Raw genomic sequence first — 7,377 nt, 5'->3', positions numbered from 1 at the left:
GTGTGGAGCTGCTTCTGCACCCACTGGGAAGGCAGCAGCCGCAGCAGCCAGGGCAGCTCAGCTGGGCCTGGGCAGGAGGGCTGGAGGCCACCCACTCTGTGGGCTCAGGGTCCACCCACGCCCTCCTCCACCCACTGCCCTCAGGACTCTTGGCTGGAGGGGAGCCCAGACAGTTACCTGGATCCCAGGAGCTCACAGAGGGGGCTGAGGCAGGACGAGGAGCATGGCCCTTGCCCGTGTCCCCACTGCGGGCGGGAGCTCAGAGGCAGACGTGTGTCTCTAGGACAAAGGCCCAGGACCTCTAGGTTCTGTACCTCATTTGGACCCTTCGCAGGGGGCTGCATAGCCTGCTTTGGGGGGCTGGGGGCACCCTGCTGGGGGCTGGCTCCACCCGCTCCCTGCGGGGGCTCCCACCTCTCTCAGCCCCTCCTTTGTGGGGCGAGGTGACAGTGCGGGTGCAGGAGGGTAGGGTGGCGGCTGTCCCATAATTACCCGCTGTGTGCAAACCGCGTTATATTTGGCTCCCCCCACGCACGCGCTCCGTCTCCACGGAGCTTGTCACGTGTCCTGCAAAGCCTGCGGGCCGCTGCGGGCCTTGCTGGGGGGGGACGGAGGCCTGCAGGCTCGGCCACAAGCTGAACCAGCGCCAAAGGGAAGGAGGGTGTTTTATGGTCTTGAGTTTAGGAAAAGCCTTAGGAACCTGGGCCCTGGCCAGGAGGGAGGAGTCTCATCCCCTTATGACTGTTGGGTTTGTTTGTTTTCCCATAATTCTCATGTCTTTTTTTTAATATATATACTTTTCATTGATTCCAGAGAAGGGAGAGAGAGAGATAGAGAAACATCAGTGATGAGAGAGAATCATGGATGGGCTGCCTCCTGCACGTCCCCCCCCCCCCCCAAGGAATGCAGCCTGCAACCCAGGCATGTGCCCTTGGCCGGAATTGAACCTGGGACCCTTCAGTCTGCAGGCTGACACTCTATCCACTGAGCAAACCGGCCAGGGCTCATTGTCATTATTAGCAGAAATATAATGAGTGAAAACATTCTTATTGTGTGAAGTTCACAGTTTTTACATTTCTTCTATGTCTTTTTACCTTTTTTGAGCCAAATGAAAAATTTGCATTTCAAATACATTCTTCCATTTCTTTTTTTAAAGATTTTTTAAGATTGATTTTTAGAGAGAGAGGGAGAGAGAGAGAGAAGCATTAATGTGAGAGCGAAATATCCATTGGCTGCCTCCTGCACGCCCCCTACTGGGGATGGAGCCCACCCTGGGCCAGAATGGAATGGGTGGCCTTTTGGTGCAAGGGTGACACTCAGCCAACGGAGCCACACCAGCCGCGGCCTTTCCATTTCTCGGTAAAACGCTGTGTATCATGCTCTTTAATAATCTTTGCCTCTTATTTCATTTTTGTCCCCCATTTTGTACCTGCTTTTTTGGACTTCTGTTATTGACCAGACTTTGTTTTCCTGTTAAGGATTTTTTAAAAACACATCCAGCTTTGGAGTGGCTGACCAGCTGTGCTGTGGGTGGTTTTCGTTTCATTCGTCCCTGTCGGGCCGTCTCAGACTCACCCCTCACCCTTCTCGGGTCTTTTCTTCTTTGCAGCTTCTTCAGCTGTGAACTGTGGTTCGTGTCCGTCTTGCTGTTTCCTCGCGTGGCCAAAGCAGTGAGTGCCCACTGTGCAGCCTGGCACAGGAACCTGGGCATGATGGCTGGGCCTCCAGGTGGGAGCGCCAGGTTGGCAAACCCTGATGGCTGAGCAGAGGGCCAGGCACTCTGTGGAGTCCAGTGCTGTGACCAATAGGGGTGCTACTGGGGTGCTACCTCTGGGTGCTGAGGTGTTACCTTTGGGTGCTAGGGTGCCACCTTGGCTGCTGGGGTACCACCTTGGGTGCTGGGATGCCACCCACGATGCTGGAGGCCACCTCGGGTGCTGGGGTGCCACCTCCAGGTGCTGGGGTGCAGGGAAGTCGGGGCTGATGCACACAGGTCTTTTGTGGTCGTACTGGGGGCCCTGGGCCGGTGGCCACGTCAGCATGCCCTGCCAGCTTGCAGGTGAGCACAAGAGAGGCCTGAGAGCAGGGTCTCCTGACTCACCAGTGCCAACTTCCTGCGTCTTGTCTGTGGGAGGGAAGTGCAGCTGGGATGACTACACAGCCCCTCCTGCTGGCCATTTGGGACACAAGTCCTGCTCCCAGGCAGTCCTCCTTGATGGACCACCTGTGTGACCAGGACGGGGTCGGGGGGCTGAGTTGGGACACGTCTGCCTTCTGGGGCCCAGGGTCAGAGGCATCGCTAGGAGCGCGGCAGTGACACTCTTGGGAGAGATGGTGCAGCTGGACAGCAAGGGGCCACTGGCTGGGGGTGGGCGGGAGCCCCAGCAGCCCGAGGCCTGGAAGGGTTCAGGAGAGGCGGCAGGAGCAGGGCTGAGCAGTCGGCTCAGCAGGGGTCCCTGCACCCCAAGGTGTGGCCTTGCACAGTCAGGGCTGCCCACCTCATCCTGGACGCCTGCAGGGCCCATCCCCTCTTGTCCTCGGCTCAACCTTTGCACAGGACCCTGGCCAGGTCCCCGCTTACTGGTGGCTTCATTGCTTTGCTTGTTAGTCACTTAGGTGGCTCCAACTCCTATGGGAGACGCAGGTGCCAAGCAGAACGTGCAGGTGAACAAAGGACAGATGGTGGCGATGTCTTGTGGGCCCTCTCCCGCCTTCGCCATCCCGACAGGCCAGCCAGTTCCAGCGCACGGCCCATCACAGCTGCCACCTCTGCCTGCGGGCCCTTCCCCGTCCCGGCATCTCCGTCACTCAAACCTCAGAGTGGGTGTCGCCCTCAGAGGGGCGGCCCTGTTGCTCTCCAGTGGTCACCGTTTATTGTATTATTTTATTACTAGAAGCCCAATGTACAAAATTCATGCAAGGGGCTGGGTCCCCGCAGCCCAGCTTCATCTGTAAGGTTGTCCAGAAGATCATTTGGCAATTAGCACATTACACTTTTATTATAGATTTTATTTAAATTTTATTTCTAGAGGCCTGGTGCACAAATTCGTGCACCGTGGGGTCCCTCAGCCTGGCCTGCAGGACCAGGCCAAAACCAGCTCTCTGACATCCCCCAAGGGGTCCTGATTGTGAGATGGCACAGGCCAGCCTGAGGGACCCCACCGGTACACGACTGGGGCCAGACACAGGAAGTTGGCCAGCCAGGGAAGGACCACAGGAGGGCTCCAGGGTGTGTCCGGCCTGTCTGCTCAGTCCTGATCAGCCGGACCCCAGCAGCAAGCTAACCTACTGGTTCGAGCATCTGCCCCCTGGTGGTCAGTCAGTGCACATCATAGCGACTGGTCGATGGCCCCCTGGTGGTCAGTCAGTGCACATCATAGCGACTGGTCGATTGCCCCCTGGTGGTCAGTCAGTGCACATCATAGCAACTGGTCGACTGACCCCTGGTGGTCAGTGCATGACATAGCAACTGGTCAACCGGTAGACTGTCTACTCCAGGGGTGGGCAAACTTTTTGACTCGAGGGTCACAATGGGTTCTTAAACTGGACCGGAGGGCTGGAACAAAAGCATGGATGGAGTGTTTGTGTGAACTAATATAAATTCAAAGTAAACATCATTACATAAAAGGGTACGGTCTTTTCTTTCAATAGTTTTATTCATTTCAAACGGGCCGGATCCGGCCCGCGGGCCGTAGTTTGCCCACGGCTGGCCTACTCCCTGGTGGTCAGTGCACATTATAGCGAGCTGTTGAGCGGCCTTAGCATATCATTAGCATATTGTGTTTTGATTGGTTGAATGGATGACCGGACACTTAGCATATTAGGGTTTTATTATATAGGGTATAGGATTTTATTCTGTTTTATGTTGTTTCATTTTATATTTTATTTTTCCCCCTTGTTCATATGCCTATTCTCACGTAATCATGTGCCCCCCTTGTTCTCATGACCACTTCCTGGTGTTCACGTGGCCCCAACCCCTTATTCACATGCCTATTCTCATGTGATCAAGTGGCCCCACACCCTTATTCACATGACCACTTCTGGGTGTTCACGTGCCCCTCCCCCCCTTGTTCACTTCCCTACTCTCCTGAGTTCATGTGGCCCCAAGCCCTTGCTCACCTCCAGCGGTCACTGTTTTAAATGGGTATAGAGGGTATCACTGCTCAGTGTTTTCTTGTTTGCTTCTGGTTGGTCTTCAGCAGAGCCCTCCTCCTTCCTAGTGACCTCGCCACATGAACAGGCCCGCAGTCCCTGGGGCACAGTGCAGTGGGTAAAGGCACCAGCTGCAAAGTCGTGTGAATCGGGCCAGGACTGAGCCCAGTGCCAGCACCTTCTGTGCCTCCGTTTCCTCATTCATACAAGGAGGCTAACAATAGCTGCCACCTTGCAAGGTTGCTATGAAGTTTAATAAGGTGGTGGGCAGACCTTTAGAAGTTTCCAGTATGTCGCAAGTACATTGTCAATCGTAGCTTAGTCGTCATCACCATCACCACCGCCATCATCATCACAGTTTTTATCATCACCATCATTATCAGCATTATCACCATCATCATCATCATCACCACCACCATCACCATCACCACCATCATCACCGTCACCACCATCATCACCGTCACCACCATCATCACAGTTGTCATCATCACCATCAGCATCAGTTTTTACCATCACCTTCATCATCAGCATTATCACTATCATCTTCATTACCTCCATCTTCATCACCATCATCACAGTTTTCATCACCACCATCACCACCACCATCACCATCACCACCATCACCATCATCATCACCACCATTCCCCATGCCTGCCACAGCGCCCAGCACAGGCTGCCACCTCAAGGGCCAGGTGGTTGGAGAGGGATGGATTGGAGTCTTCCTGCTCTGGGGACCAGCCTGCCCCTCCAGGCAGATGGTTGCGCCTGGGAGAGGTGACCTGGAGGCGAGGGGGTAGAGGAGGCCATGGCTTTCCTTGGGAGAAGGAGCCCGTGTGCAGCACTTTGGGCTCTGCAGATGTGATGCTGGTTGCCATGGGGACTGTCCTAACAATAACCTCCAGAACTGATATTCCCACACCCACCCCAGCTGCTATTTGGGGGTGGGGGAGCCCTCCTTTGGGATGAAAGCCAGCGAGGAAGGATAAAGGGGGAGGCGGAGATGACACAGGGGTGCGGGTGGAAGAGGGCCCTTCCCGAAGGAGAGGTGGGAGGCCAAAGCCTGGTGAGAGGCCCCTGGGGCCCAGGAAGAGTCATGGCTGACAGCCCTTCAGCTTTTCCACCCCACTGCCTGGAGGGGAGAGTGGGCTGTTCTGTGAGTGGGGTGAGGGGAGGGGCTGTGGAGGCAGGGGCACTCTGGGTCTTGGTAACCACCATTCCCCCTGGGGGTGCCCTGATCACCCCACCTTCCTGCCTGCAACACACCTTTAGTGTTTCAGCCTGGGAGGGGCTGCCTGGGGAACCCCAGGTACTAACAATAGAAGGAGGGCCTCAAGCTCCACCCCTTAGTGACCCTGACTTCTTGTGTGACCTTGGTCCTGGGTAGCCTCCCCACCCAGGGGAAGGAACCTCAAAGCAAACCCCCAGAATGCTGCTGCGTCCTCACTTGGGGCCATGGAAGCCATGCACATGTGAGTGTGGATGTGCGTGTGACTGTGAGTGTGCAAGTGTGTGTGTGTGTGTGTGAAAGTAAAAGACGAGAGGGCCTCTGGAGCAGTGGGGTGTCAGGCCCAGGCCGTGCTGGGCTGTGTGACACTGTGCAGTGGCCTCACCTTTGTTTCTGCTGTCCCCCTGGTAAGGTGGGGTAACGGAGTACCTGCCTCGGACTGCCAGAAGGGGAAATGAGGTAAGACGTGTAGGATACGTGTAGGCCTGGCATGGCTGGTGCCGGTCGGAGTGTGTGTGGCCTTCGCAGTGCCTGACGGCTTGTGGCCTAAGACCTTGGTGAGTCCGGGGGTGCAGTGTTGTTTTGTTTGTTTGCTAATTGCGCTCTACGTGTGGGATTGCCGCCTCCTCTGCGGGCCCCGCGTGTCGGGGAAGGTTCCTGAGGATCTGAGCACATCCCCAGAGCCAGCCTCGCCGGCTTGTGTGGGTCTCACGGGAGAGGTGGGTGTCGCCTGCTGCCGGGGTCCAGCCCCAGCAGGTCCAAGGGTCCCCAAAGGTGTGGACAGAGTCAGTGAAGAAGGAATGACACGGAGACAGCGTTCAGTTGATCAGTAGCCTTGCCTTTCTCTATCATCATTGATGTTTCTATATCTCTTTCTCTCCACTTCCTCTCTGAAATCAATAAAATATATTTTAAAAATTGTATAGGGCTTTTGTCTCCTTTTCTAGGTGACTCCACAGGCCTGAGCCTTTGGCATGGCAAGTGTTGGATAAACAGTGAAGATGGAGTGTGGTCATCCTTGCTGCTTGACACAGTTGCTGCAGGGAAGGAACATCTGCACAGCATATGTTTCAAGGAACCTGGCGTATATGACATACTGTTCTCAAAATGCATTCCCCTTCTTGGCGCTATGTGTTTTAACCAAGGTCACCTCTCCCAGAAAGGTTGTTTCCCCAGGAGAGATTTTCCCCTGAAGTTAGGGAGGGAATAAAACCCCTTCACTACCTGGGGAAACAACCTTTCTCGGAGAGGTGACCTTGGTTAAAACACATAGTGCCAAGAAGGTGAGCAAACATATTAAGAACAGTATGCCACATATGCCAGGTCCCTTGAAACAGCAAGGATGGACCGGCTCCCAGCAGCCTGCCAGACAGGCCAGCGGCTCTGCCAGGTGTGGAGGTGGTCTCCCCTCCCTCCTTGCTGCTGAGAGCAAGGCCAGGCCCCCCAGGCCCTTCATGTCTCCCCCCTCCCCAGGACTTACCGTGACCCAGTGTCCTCTGCTCCTAGCTGTCGCCTGGGTCTAAGTCGGTTCTGCAGAACCACCCAGGACCCAGACTGGCCCCGCTGGTCTGCTAATCTTTTGGACAGCCATGTGCCAAAGGCATCTTGGGGGGAGCCCTGGCTGCCCCCACTCCAGAGCCCTTTCCATGTGAACTCTGACCCAGGAAGCATTTATTGTGGCCCAGGGCCGGCCTTGCACTGGCTGCCAAGGTGAGTGCTGAGCGCACAGGCCCACAACCCACAGCTGGAAGCCTAGGTGCCGCCAGGGCTCACATCGGGCCGCTGGGCGACCCAAATCGGGAGCCTTCTGCTGGAAACTTCCTTCCTCGGGGCCTGCCCAGGACTGAGCCTGCCCTGGTCCCAGCCCCTTGTGTGTGGGGGCGCCAGAGCCCAGTGGGCCTCTCGCTGGATCCGAAGTCCCTGTTCCAGATGGCAGCCTGGGCGGGCCCTGGGGAGGCTCTTCCGTGGAAAAACGGGGTCAGCCAGCCTCTCTGCCTGGT

The sequence above is a fragment of the Myotis davidii genome, unplaced genomic scaffold (genome assembly GCF_000327345.1).
Source record: "Myotis davidii unplaced genomic scaffold, ASM32734v1 scaffold1364, whole genome shotgun sequence".
Lineage (NCBI taxonomy): Eukaryota > Metazoa > Chordata > Mammalia > Chiroptera > Vespertilionidae > Myotis > Myotis davidii.
The sequence above is the reverse complement of the archived record's forward strand: the minus strand, read 5'-3'. Positions refer to the sequence as shown.